This window comes from Ricinus communis, chromosome 10, assembly GCF_019578655.1.
Source record: "Ricinus communis isolate WT05 ecotype wild-type chromosome 10, ASM1957865v1, whole genome shotgun sequence".
Taxonomy (NCBI): Eukaryota; Viridiplantae; Streptophyta; class Magnoliopsida; order Malpighiales; family Euphorbiaceae; genus Ricinus; species Ricinus communis.
Window position 1 is genome coordinate 8939958 of NC_063265.1, and position 14475 is coordinate 8954432.

The 14475-nt window shown below is 32.0% G+C and overlaps 1 long non-coding RNA gene across 1 annotated transcript; it reads right to left on the reverse strand.

Moving 5' to 3' along the window:
• Window positions 1–6692: 6692 nt before the first annotated feature.
• On the reverse strand, window positions 6693–7855 carry LOC107261639. The gene is made up of 2 exons (XR_001535546.3): window positions 7600–7855; window positions 6693–7044 (listed from the first exon to the last, which is right to left on the reverse strand). It is a non-coding gene; the product is annotated as an uncharacterized LOC107261639 (long non-coding RNA).
• Between the last annotated feature and the right edge of the window lie 6620 nt (window positions 7856–14475).

Here is a 14475-nt window from a genome sequence, read left to right on the forward strand (position 1 = left end):
GTGATACTTGAATAACTGGGTATTGTGGCTAATTCCAGTAGTGTCTTGTAGCTTAAAAACTTAATCCATTTATCTAGTTTAAGAGTTGAAGATGCAAAATATGCATATAGTAATACATCATTCACTGAATGTATATTAGACAACAATTATAGAAGAGGCAAGGAGACAGAGGAGAAATGGAGACTGACCAAAGTTTAGACCGATATCCTTTTAGACTTTATTAAGATGAACCTGTTATTAAAGAAAGGGAGAAGGTCCTAATCCGTCCTTCATGTTTTTCATTTTTGTCACATTTGCCCCTCATGAACTTTTTGGCTCAGAAACGATCCTCTTCTATTCAAAACGGGCTAAAACGACACTGTGTGTAACGGGTAATAACTCCCGTTGCATTTGCTTACGTGGACATACGCTGGTCCCACAATAATTTCTCTTCTCCTACACGACGGCTTTCTCGTTGTAACAGCTGCAGCTGACGTCGATACTCCATCCGAAGTCATTTTCCGATTAAACCCCATGTAGCAGAGGACTTAAACGCGAAAAGAAGAGAAACAGTAGTCACGAGGAATAGATTGCTTTTGTTTTATTTTTTTTTTCTCTCTCTCTTTCTTTTTCTTTTAAAGAACTGGACAGATATAAGAAGAAACAATCTGTGAGCTTGAGCTTTTTTTATTGAAACGAAAAAGGAAGCGTATTCCTTTACTGGGAAATTAGCACGACTATCTATGAAGTGTCTTCATGTTTGTCCTATATATCTCTCATGAGGTGAAGATTCTCAGGCAATGATTTCAATTCAACATTAAGGGCTTACAAAAAGGTATACATGAAAAGATTAAGGCTTTCGGGACGCAGGAGCATTCTTTGTCAGCGAAGATCCTAAGCGAAGCATAAGAGGGTATACAGGGCTAAATTCCTTATCTCCTCTTGATCTAACTTTAGCAGCATTATCATCCAGTGTTGCTTTGATGCCTTTCCAAATCTGATCTTCACCTTGTGAATCTAGCCACGATGAATATTGAAGCTGCGTAAGTCTGTTTCTTTGCAGTGGCCTCAGGAGTATAAGTGGTGAAGTATCACACTTGGTGGCAGATCTTAAAGAAGAGAGATGCCTCCAGTTGAGATGTTTCTAAGAATACGAGAGACCGGAATGCTCGGAGGGCACGATATGGTGGACCAAACTGTTGTACAGGGAACAAATTTTGGCCCACAGTTAACTCCAGCTCAACCATGTCTCTAGCCATTCCGAGTTTCCCTGATTCTGAAAGGGGTCTTACAAGAGAAGCATGTCTAATACAGAATGTCAAAACCCTTGATGCCATCCTTCTTACTAGCTGGGTGCATATGATTCTGTCCCTGCAGTTGTATTTGCCGAGATAGGCAACTGATAAAAATAAGTGTGTTTAAAACAGAAAATTATAGCAATAGCAGGAGAAAAGTAGCAGCTGAAGTGATTATCTTTATTGAATCCAAATGCTTCTTAAATACAACTAGAGAAATAACAGACTTACAAAAATAAAGGAAGCAACCTACTAACAGAAAAAGACTCCGAAAATAAGACCACTACTAGCTGACTCATTTAGACTAGGACTTTTAATAGCTAATTTATTTGACTAAGTAAATTAACAAGACACGTAAATACTTAAATAATTCTGCATTACTTTTCTAACAGCCCCCCTTAATGCAGAAGTCCATAACACCAATCAAATGCCTGAATTTTTCAAATTTGGCCAAAGAGAGAGGCTTTGTGAACATATCAGTTTGTTGTTCATCTGTATTGCAATATGCAATCTCAATACATTCTTTTGCTACCAATTCTCTGATGAAGTGATGACGCGTCTCAATATGCCTTGTTCGACTATGAAAAACAGGATTCTTAGTCATGGCAATGGTGGATTGATTGTCGCAGAAGATTGTAGTCACAGTTTGCTCTTGCTTCACATCCTTCAGAATTCGCTGTAACCACACTGCCTGGCATGCCGCTAATGTTACAGCCATGTACTCAGCTTCCGATGACGAAAGAGCTGTAGAGGTCTGCTTCCTGGAACTCCATGATATTGCACTTGAACCAAGACTGAAAATGTAACCTGAAGTACTTCTTCGATCATCAATTGAACCTGCCCAATCGCTATCCGAGAAACCACTCAATTTCAGATTATCACCACTATACCAAAGACCATAAGTGCTTGTTCCCTTTAGGTATCGCAAAATTCTTTTTACTGCCCTATAGTGCACCATACTTGGACTTTGCATAAACCTTAACAGTAGACTTGTAGCTTGTAAAATGTCCAGCCTAGTGTTAGTGAGATAAAACAAGCTCCCAATTAAGCTACGATAAACACTTGCATCAGCCTTTTCTTCTCCATCATGAATACTGAACAATTGATTTGCAACCATAGGAGTCTTGACAGGATTACAGTCCTGCAATTTTGGCCTTTCGAGAATATCTCTCACATATTTTTATTGAGAAACAAAAATTCCAATAGCACATTGATGCACTTCTAACCCCAAAAAGTAACTCATCAATCCCAAGTCAGTCATTTCAAACTCATTAATCATAAGCTTCTTAAATTCAGCTATCATGTTAGCACTACTACTAGTATACACCAAATCATCTACATAAAGACAAACAATGAGTACCTCTCTGGCTTCGTTTGCCTTTACATACAAAGTTGGTTCACTTGCGCTTCTTTCAAAATTATTTTTTGTGAAATGCCCATCAATTCTTTCGTACCAGGCTCTTGGAGCTTGCTTCAGCCCGTACAAAGTTTTTTTGAGGCGATAGACTTTGTTTTCTTCGCCTTTGACTTCATACCCTCTTGGCTGCTCCACAAATACTTCCTCATCCAAAACACCATTCAAAAATGCTGATTTCACTTCAAATTGATACACACTCCACTTGTAATGAGCAGCAATAGCAAAAATAGTTCTAATAGTGTCAAATCTAGCTACTGGAGAAAACGTTTCCTCAAAATCAATACCTTCTTTTTGCATGTACCCATGAGCCACCAATCTTGCTTTGTGTTTCTGAATTGTGCCATTAGGTTTAAATTTGAGTTTATAAACCCATTTCAACCCAACCACCTTCTTGTCTTTAGGTAATTCAACTAACTCCCACGTTTGATTTCTTTCCAAAGACTGCATTTCTGCATCCATCGCAGTGAGCCATTCCTTTGAAACCACAGCATCTTCAAAGCAACTGGGTTTTTCAATTTGAGCACGTAAACTCCTTTCTGTTCTTTGATAAATTTCAAGCAATGAACCCCATTTTCTTGGAGGTGTAGAAGATCCGCTTGATGATGTGCCACCTTCAGAACTAGGAGAATTTGTTGGTGTTGAATTCATTGGACTGGATGAGTTTGTTGAAGACGTTGAAGAACCTAAACTCTGACCACCATCACCAGTATCAATTTCTTGTGTATCCATTTCCTTTATTTGAAAAAATTCTGGACATCCCTGTTTCTCATCCCAATTCCATGCATTTTTCTCATCAAACAAAGCATCACGACTAATGATAAGCTTTTTAGCAATTGGATCATAAAAACGATAGCCTTTGGTATTAAGACTATAACCCACAAAGATGCATTTAACACTGTTATCATCAAGTTTACTCCGTTGTTGTGATGGAGTATGAACATACGAAATGCATCCAAAAACTTTAAAATGGATTACCTTAGGCTTCCATCCATTCCATACTTCGAATGGTGCTAGATTTTGCAACGCTGTTGTTGAACTTCTGTTCAAGATATAGGCTGCCGTGTGCACTGCTTCAGCCCATAGGTACTTTGGAAGACTTTTTGCTTTTAGCATGCATTTTGCCATCTCGACAAGGCTTCTGTTCTTCCTTTCCACGACTCCATTTTACTGGGGTGTATAGCTTGCTGTTAGTTGCCTCCAAACTCCACAATCTTCACAAAATTTGGTGAAAGCATTGGACAAAAATTCTCCACCACGATCTGTTCGCAGTGTCTGCAACTCATACCCGCTTTGCTTTTCAACAAGAGACTTGAATGTTTTGAAAAAAGACAGCACATCTGATTTATGCTTAAGAAAATGCACCCATGTCATCCTGCTATAATCATCAACAAACACAAGAAAATATATGTTATTATTAAGAGATGGAGTTTGCATTGGGCCACAAACATCGGCATGAACTAACTCAAGAGGTTTTGTAGCTCTCCTTGCATGCCCTTTCGGAAAGGACTCTCTGTGTTGTTTCCCAAGTGCACAATTTCACACACATCATTTTCATGCTGAATGGAGGGCAATCCATCCACTAAATCTTGATCAGACATCAACTTTAAGCAATTGAAATTCAAGTGACCATATCTGTGATGCCATATCCAATTGTCATTATTTACTGAGACAACGAGGGCTTGATTCTCATCACTCGAATTGATAGGGAACATATTATTTTTTGCCATCGTGACCTTGAGCAGCAACTTAGCCTTACTTTTATCTGTAAAAACAGAGCATGATAAATCTTCAAAGAGTAATGAGTAGCCTTCTCTTAAAAATTGCCCAACACTCAACAAGTTGGAGTCCAAATCTGGAACATAAAGCACATCTTTGATGCAACTGCCTCCGCAAGAATTCAGCTTCACTACTCCCTTTCCTTCAGTTTTGCGGATTGTGCCTTCAGCTGTCTTCACACTTGTTCTAACTGACCTATCCAAGGTGATAAATGCCTCCAAATTTGTTGTCATATGACTGCTACAACCACTATCCATATACCATACATCTGAAGAGCAAACATTAGTAGTAAAGCAAGCAAGAAATAAACATTCAGGCTCATCTTTATCCTTTTCTTCAACAAAATTAGCTTGCTTTTCATCTCTCTCTTTTACACGGCAATACCTTTCAATATGACCAATTTTATCACAATAATAACACCTGAACTTACGGTTTTGAGTTTCACCTTCGCCTTGAGATTGTTGATTTTTATCACCTAAGTGTCCACCTCCTCTAGCTCCTCTACCTCCTCTTTTTCTGTGAGAAGAATAACCTCCACGATTCGTGTTGCTACTGCCACCCTCATGGTCATTTAAAAATCTCAGTTTAGTTTGAAATGCCTTCTCCAAAGAGCTCTCCTCATAGCTTTTGTATCTATCTTCATGGGATTGTAAGGAACCCAATAATTCATCAATTGTCAAGACTGTTAAGTCTCTGGATTCCTCTATTGCTGACACCGTAGAATCATACTTCTGGGTCAAACTTCGCAGCAATTTCTCAACAACCTTCTGATCAGCAATATTTTCTCTGTATTTCCTCATTTGATTGACTATGCCCATGAGATTGTTAGAACAATCATTTATACTCTCCCCATCCTTCATTTTGAAGCTTTCAAACTTTCTACGAAGTGTTTGTAGCTTGACAGTGAGTACCTTTGCTGTGCCTTGATACCCATTCATGAGAGCATCCCATGCTTCTTTTGCTTTTGTTGCAGCAGAAATTCGAGAAGAGAAAACAGCATCATCCACTCCTTGTTGAATGAAGAAGAGAGCTTTCGCATCCTTCTTTCGCATGTCCTTCAAAGCATCGGTCGTTACACCTTCATCGTTGTAGCCTTTCTCTACCAAATCCCATAGATCTTGGGAAATGAAGAGAGTTTTCATCTTCGTACTCCAAACATCATAGTTGCTGCCGTTAAAAATCGGTATTGTTGGTTGGGAAATGTTCACTCCATTCGACATGCTGCTGCTTGCCATCACAAAAAAAACTCAGGCCTCAGTGGAGGCTCTGATACCAGATGATAAAAATAAGTGTGTTTAAAACAGAAAATTATAGCAATACCAGAAGAAAAGTAGCAGCTGAAGTGATTATCTTTATTGAATCCAAATGCTTCTTAAATACAACTAGAGAAATAACACTTACAAAAATAAAGGAAGCAACCTACTAACAGAAAAAGACTCCGAAAATAAGACCACTACTAACTGACTCATTTAAACTAGAATTTTTAATAGTTAATTTATTTGACTAAGTAAATTAACAAGACACGTAAATACTTAAATAATTCTGCGTTACTTTTCTAACAGCAACAACCTAGACAAAAACGCAGTACAAAAGTAAAGAAGGCACTTCTATAAAATCCTCCATATAATTGTTGTCCTTTGCAGCATCCATGCCAAGAACACCAAAGTGCCAAGAACACCAAAGTTCTGTTCATGAATTTGCAGGATGCACAACTGAGCTTGAGCTTTTTGAAAAAATAAAAAGCAAGTTTCTTGAAATGGTACGGTGTGTGCACAAAGTATGGGTTTTGAACTGAACGTTGGTGTCTGTTTGTTTCTTGTGGTTTTTGATTTTGATGTGATTATATTTTCTTATAAGAAAAAAAATGAAAAATGAAATTCAATAATTTGGTTTTAGTAAATAAGAAACCACGTGTAAGTTTATGTGCCTACAAGAAAATCTTGTTGTCTTGTCAGCATATGTCCACGTAAGCAAAATGTAACGGGAGTTAATTACCCGTTACGCAAGGTGTTATTTTAGCTCGTTTTGAATAGAAAAGGATCGTTTTTTAGCCAAAAAATTCATGAGGGGCAAATGTGATAAAAATGAAAAACATGAAGGGCGGATTTGGACCCAACAATAGTTATCTAAAGCAATTTTTTAGTTAAATCCTTAAATCATCATCAAATGACATTAGTATTTGTAGAAAACTCACTCTCTTAAGTATTTCAATTAAGGATCACAAATAAAGTCACCAAGCAATTTAAATTCATTACGTTAATAATTATTTTGGTCACATTTAGCACTTAAAATAAATACACCCAGTAGAAAATTTCATACAAATTATGCCCTGTTATCTTTGTATAAAAAAACACCCATTAACTATCACTGCCCCTAAATCTTAGACATCACATATAAGGTACATTTGAAACAAAACCCAAATGGGGTTAGTGATCAATTTATCAAATTTGGAGATGAGCAGTACAAATAAGAGATTCCACCAGAAGATATTGCAATTGCTTCAATTGGAATGCGAAATCCATTGAAATTAGACTTGGATTGCCCTCAAATCTTATTGAACCAGCTTTCACCCGTCTCCTGAAGAATATAGAAGCCATTTTTCAACAATCAGTATAGTGTGTTAGTAGAGAGAATATAAGCTAATTAACAAGCAATTAGGGTTTTGACATTCTAAGAACAAATTCTTCTTCAAGATTATCATTCCAAACTTCTAGAATCTAGAATACTTCATTATATATATAACCACTCATAGCCACAAAATTAACCACTCATTTTGTTATAAAAAAAAAAAATCAGAATTTTTATAAAATGAATAGCAAAAATTATTTTGCACAAATCTATGCAATCTGTAAAATAAATAATATAAACTCATTTAGTACATATCTATATGGTCTAAAAAATGAAAAATACAAACTCATTCAGGACAATATTATCCATCAATCTGCCATTAAAATCAACTCAAAACTGAAGAAAACATCTTAAAAGTGAAGCTGATCTTCTAGCACAAACTTATACAGCAATGAGAGAGGGAGAAAGAGATAGAAAATGATTGTTCAGCTTGTAGGAAAAGGTTTTAATTTTTTTATATGAATGAAGGGAAAGAGAGAGAGAGAGAAGAGTCATTATACATACTTGGAGAGAGAGAGAGAGAAGACACATTAAGGAGCGGCACACAAGGCAGAGGCTCGTGGAACTTTTATCACCAGCGACACTACCAATGGAATTAGAGATTTAGGGTTCAACTTTGAGACTGTGAAATAAGTTGAGAGAGGAGAAGCAAAGTGATAAGTGGATAACTTTTTCGTCGTTTAAATTAAACCCCAATCATAGGCTAAAACGACGATTCTTTTACCATTTCATTAAGTACCTACAGCGACGACAACCTTGTAATCGCTGAACACCAATTTATATATATATATATATATATATATATATATATATATATATATATATATATATAAATTAATAACTAAACGTATAAATGAATACAAATAATTAAATATATATACCAAAATAATTGTGAATATATTAAACAAATATATAATATAATAAAATAATAAATATATTGATAATATAATTAATTTCCATATATTTTTAAATACATATTTTATTTTATAATACTATTCATAGTTGTGGGGCACTGTGTACAGCCTCTACGATAAGCAAGTGAATGGGGCCGGTGCGTGGCGAACGGAACGGTTCATCAAGCCATTTCTCGCCTCAGCCCCTAAATATTAAGAGGGGTACTAAATAGGGGCTAATTGCTTCACACCTGATTGTGATAGCCCTCTCGATACCTTATTGTAGCTTTGTAACTTTCTATATTATAAAATATAAATAATATTATAATAAAAATAAAATAATAAATGTATAAATAAATAAATAAACAGACCACTTTATGTGGTATTTAATTTAAAGACCATAAGTTTAGTCTCTAAGTTGTCACTAAATTTCTTGCAAGAACTTGACACCCATTTTAGCGACCACTTTCTGCGATCTCTAATCTAAAGACTACGATTGTGGTCTCTTAGTAGTTGCTAAATTACGCGTAAAAATTTGGCATTTATTTTGGAAATAACAAGTGTGGTTTTTATATGGTCGCTATTGCTATCGGTCATTAAACAATCGCAATAGGATTGCTAAATATCAAAAAATATGATACGGTTTCACCGTGGTAGTAAAGTGATCTATGAGTGGTAGTTAAATTGTGACTACTCTTTTGTGGTAGCGAAATGAAATTCCTAAATCAGTATTTTTTTTAGCGATGTTTGATATTTATTTTTATTTTTTATATCAAAATATACATGCATAGTTTTTATTAATTGAATATCCATATATTATTTCTGAAAAAAGAAAGTTTGTTAATGCAATTTGATTGTCCACTCTGCATATTGATGGCATATGATGCTGCTGTGATTAATATATCATCTCCATATATAGGCAGTTAGGGAGTGGTATTAGAATGTGGCTAAGGTCTAAACATTGTGTGATCCTGAATTTTAGATACTTTAAGAAAGAACAGAAGGTGCATTAGAGTTAATGGCACAAGGGTCCTCTAAGTGCTAAGTAATTACTAGCAATGTCCATTTGTTTAATATTCAATATATATTAATGCAATCCAAATATAAATTTTAAAAAAAATTACAATAATATTCTAAATAATAAAAATATAATATAATATAATAAATTTTAATATAACTGCGTTGGATACTGGATACCTGCGGGTTCAAATCCGGACCCGACTCAAATCCAATTCAGGCAGTAAAATTAAATTCTAGACTAGTTTATTATTATCTGAATTTATCCTATTAAGATTCTGTCGGGTCGGATATCCAAAATATCCACCTGACTACCATCCCTAGAATTTAAAAATATTATTTCTTTCAGGCTCGCTTGATAAACTAATCTGTCTAGAAAATATATATATAAAAATTTATATATTTTTAAAAGTCGGCTTAGTTAAAAGCTTAGCTTGTACGGGCGGGATCGAGCTAGCGTCGGGTCAAAGTTTGAAAAATGCAAGCCTAATTAAGCCTGGACCGAATCTAGCGGACCCGCCTTTAAAACAAGTCTAATGACGCTCCTTCCTTTAATTATGTTATCTAGTAGATATTTATTGTATTTATTTAATTTATCATTAGTCAAATTTTATATTTAAATAAAAAACAGTTCTAATTATTCGAATAAAAATTTTATAACTAAAACAATAGTAACGAATTTTTTATATAAATATAATTTTCTATTAATCAAATTTTATACTTTTTGAAACAAAAAAAAGTATATACTAAATTTCTAAATTCAATAATTAAAACAATAACAATCTAGACATGTGTATAGGCGGAAAAATATGATAGAAATTGCTCACCCTGCCGGTGCACATGGTTGTTCCAAGAAGGTTTGCTGTTGAGGTATGTGTCACAATACAATGCTTAAATGCACAAAAGCATCAAAATAAATGTGGGAGATTTATTATAATATATATTATTGCTATAATATTATTACTTAAAGACTCTGATTCACCGTACTTGGAACTTAAATCATTGTACTTGAAACTTAAATCATTGTTGCTCGGAGGTAGAAGTTTTGAATTCAAATTTGTATGTTTGTTTCAGGTGAAAGGATACCAACTAAGCTCCCATAAATAAAAGGAAACCAATTGTGAATCACCACTAATTATGATAATGAGCGGACAAAGATTAGTTTCCCAAATTTGTTGAGATTTAATTATAGTCTTACACACACCATACAATTAGAGCCATAAGTGAATGAAGTGTATGCATGTCTGAACAAAAATTAGAACAACTGAAACCAATAACATGATGTATATAGGATGCAAAAGATTAACCCGCGACAGAGAAATTTTAAATGCCGAACTCGTGGCAATTCCATTCCTTTTAGTTACCAACATTCAACTAGTCCTAACATTGCCCTTATAAATAGATGCTACTGTCATGTATCAGTGAAAGCAGCAAAATATATAACACTACCATTCACTCAGTTCACTTCAGCAAACACTCATTCTTCTACCATGAATTCACCAACAAGCTCCATCAGTTCCAGGTCCACAGGCGTGGACCTGAACTAATCGTCCCGGCCAAGCCCACCCCTTACGAGTTCAAGCTATTATCGGACATAGATGACCAAGAAGGTCTCCGATTCCATGTTCCTATCGTACAAATTTATCATCATGACCCTTCAGTGCAAGGAAAAGATCCCGTTAAGGTGATAAGAGAGGCGCTCGCTAAAGCGCTAGTGTTTTACTATCTATTTGCTGGTAGCCTCAGAGAATGGTCTAATCGCAAGCTTGTAGTGGAATGCCCCAGCGAAGGCGTCTTGTTTATTGAGGCTGATGCTGATATTACTCTTGAACACTGCAGAGATGCACTTCAAACAATGCATAGAATCTTTATAAATAATTCTTATCTAGATTTGGCGTATGTCTCTGATTATACATTAAATCGATAAATGATCGATATATATTCATTAGTTTTAAATAATGAAGTATGTATCAATCATTTAATACTAAAGTGTAAAACACTCGTACATATGTATCACTGTCTTATTAGTTGTGGTGTATAATACACTTATAGAAAATAAAATAGGTATTGAGTTCACTTTCTATAATTTTTTAAGGAGAAATTTTATGATTATTTTGTTTTAAAATAAAGTAATCATATTTTATTTTAATTCACTGATAAGATAATGACAACTTATATATATAAGGTATGATAAAATAATATAATATAATTTTAAAAATTTATGCACCCTTAAAATGTATGAAAAATGAGCTTAATTTATAAAAGAATATGAAGATGATTGTCATTTTTCATAGCAATAAATTTTATGATTATAAAAAAATAGTATTTTTCATAAATCATTAAATTTCGTAATATCATTTATTTTTTCGCAATCAGTTTCACTCCTAAACAATTAGTGTAATATGAAAAAATATGAAGAGGATTGTCATTTTTCATTTAGTAATATATTTCACGATTACAAAAAATTTAATATTTTTTATTAATTTAACAATTTCTTATAATTGTTAAATATTGTGAAAATAATTATTTTTTTTAGAATAGTATTCATTTTTTCGTAACTAGTAACATTTATAAAATAATTAGTATAATTTACCAAAAAATTATCTAAAAATGGATTAGAGAAAATGTCAAAAAGATGAGTTTTAAGGAGCAACGGATGCTGACAGATTAAAAAAGAAAAAGGTTGAATATTAATTGGGGACTTCATATTTGCTAATAAGAGACAAGATTTTGTTATTAATGACAAAAGAAACGGATTTTTCCTTGTATGGCTTTGCCAAGATCGCCTTACAAATTCAATTACTTTCTTTTCTTGTGAAGGGTATCTTATTTATAATTCGGTTTGCTACAACTTTTTTCTTAAAGAAAAAATAAAAAAGAAATTCGATTGTAAAAGGGGAGGAGGAGGAAACTAGGTATCGTTAGTCAAATGACATAAATTCATTGGGTTGGACCCTTTCTTGCCTTAGAACAAAAATTTAGGCACCCACTATAATTGATGAGTCAATTTCTAGTAATGATAAAGTATTTAGAGGTAGGCAATACATGAATGTGTACAAAGATATGGGATATGCAATTTGTTGTTCATGAGATTCAAATCTTGAAGCTAATATTTACCTTAGGATAAAATATTAATTTGAAATATATATTCACATTTAATGAATAATTAGTTTTTCTGTTTCCAACAATATTATAAAAAGAAAATTTTAGAAACTCAAATTATGCAGCTCACTCCTGTAAAATATTTTCTGAATTTTTACTTCATTGGATAAAATAGTAATATGCCAAATATAATTTTGCTTTCTGACAAAGGCAAATTTACCATTTCGAAAATAGCTTTCAAACCTATTCAAAACAAACATAAAAGAAAGAAACAAATCTATTCAAAAAGAAGGAAAAAAATTCTCCAATTCTGAAAATCAAAATATGGATCATGTAAGTGATCATTCAATACTTGGAGAACAACACTCATAACTTTGATCCTTTTTTTATCATAATATATATATGTGCAAAGAGAAAGGAGGACGAACAAAATTACTGAAAGCATCTTACAATTAGTATTGTTAAAAATAATAAATTTGGTCTTTTACTAATTTAATATAATTAATAAAAAATATCATTACGTGAAAGTAGTATAGAAATAAAATTTGTATAGAGATAGGATCTTAAAATATTGTAAATAAAAAGATAAATTCTATTAAAAAATTATTGAAAAAAAAAATTAAAGAAAATTATATTTAAAAAGAAAAAAGGAAATATCAGTCAAAAATATGCATTTTTAAGATGCATCTTATGCGCTTGAAGTAGCAAATTTGGATATCAATCAACATTATTATTAACATCATTTAATACAAATTTAGAGTAGTGATTGAATTTTTAAAAATATTATTAAATAATAATTTATATTAAGAAATTCCATATATATATATATATATAGTATTTATAATTAATTAAAAATAACATTTAACTTAAATTTTATAGTTGTAGAAAAAATTAAAAATTTCATACAAAAGCATGAATTATATATTGACTAAATGTACGATTAAAGTAAAATCTGACTTTTAGCTTTATTTTCTTATTTTTTTCAAAACAAAAGAAACTTTCTTATAAGAAAAGTTTTTTTTTTTATATGCATACAACCAATAAAATTATCAAACATATTTTTAGTTTTATATATCAAGGAAAGAAGAATTTTAAATTAATTTCTTACATCTTTACATTGATTAAATTTGAGTATTGTATATAATAGACTTTATGAATCTAATGATAGAAAAAAATAACATATAGAAATATAAGACTCGTATGATTTATCGTACTCTTAAATTAAATATAAAAAAGAAATACATTCTTAAAGTTCCTTTTTTTTTTTTAATTTATTAGAAGTCTAATAGTTTGTGGGTCTCATCTTAAAATACTAAATTCTAATCAATATTGATAGATAATAGTGAAAAGGCTACAAATAAAAAAAGTGAAAAAAAACAATTTCTACATTAAAAACAACAACAACAACAACTAAGTTGAATCGCATGGACAATGTTCAAAGTAGTGAAAGTCACTAGCATCACCAAAATCTTTTATATTTTATTAAGTTGCATATGGCCATTGGGTAGCAAAAACACGACACATTTTTTATAATGATTTGTAATGTATTAATTATATTTTAAAAAATAAATCCAATTACTTGAGGAGTTAAGTATCTAAAACCAACATTTGGATAATATTTTAATTTTTGACTTTATGAATTTTGAACTAAATATTAATAAATGTAGATAACATGTTTTGCATATCTTTGGTCAATAAATTACTTGGTCACGTAATAGTACAATGTTATTGAAGAGTTAAAATTTGGTTGTAGAGATAGAATACTAAGAAATTATCAATAAAAAATTAAAAATAATTCGATAGAAAACTAAGAAAGGTATTATAATTTGGATACATTTTGTTAATATATCGACTTATTAAGTCATCATGCATACAATTTATAGACTTTGGTATAATTAGTATCTGCTTTGACAAATATTGAATCAGTTTTACAGAAAATTTATTATTATTATCCTCTAATAATATATTTTAGACAACTATTGAATCAGTTTTTATAGTATATTGGTTGTGCATTAGTTAAGATTATGCAAATGTAATTAAACTTCAGTTGTGATGAGATGTATTTAAATTTGGATCTTTTTTACTTACAATTAAGAAATTGAAGACTCTTTTCGAGTCTATTTGAATAAATCTCTTGGCTTGAGTAGCTAATTTTTAATTTTAAATATTTTTATTAATTCATAAAAATTTATTTATTAAAATGAGAAGAAAATTAAATTTAATTACAATAAAGAAATAATTTTATTTTTGTTTATTAGAAAAATTCAAATAATTATTAAAATATTAGTACTAAGATGTGAATCTATTAACTATTTAATTGCACAAATGTCTATAACTAACATGAGAAATTTAAAATAAATCACCAATT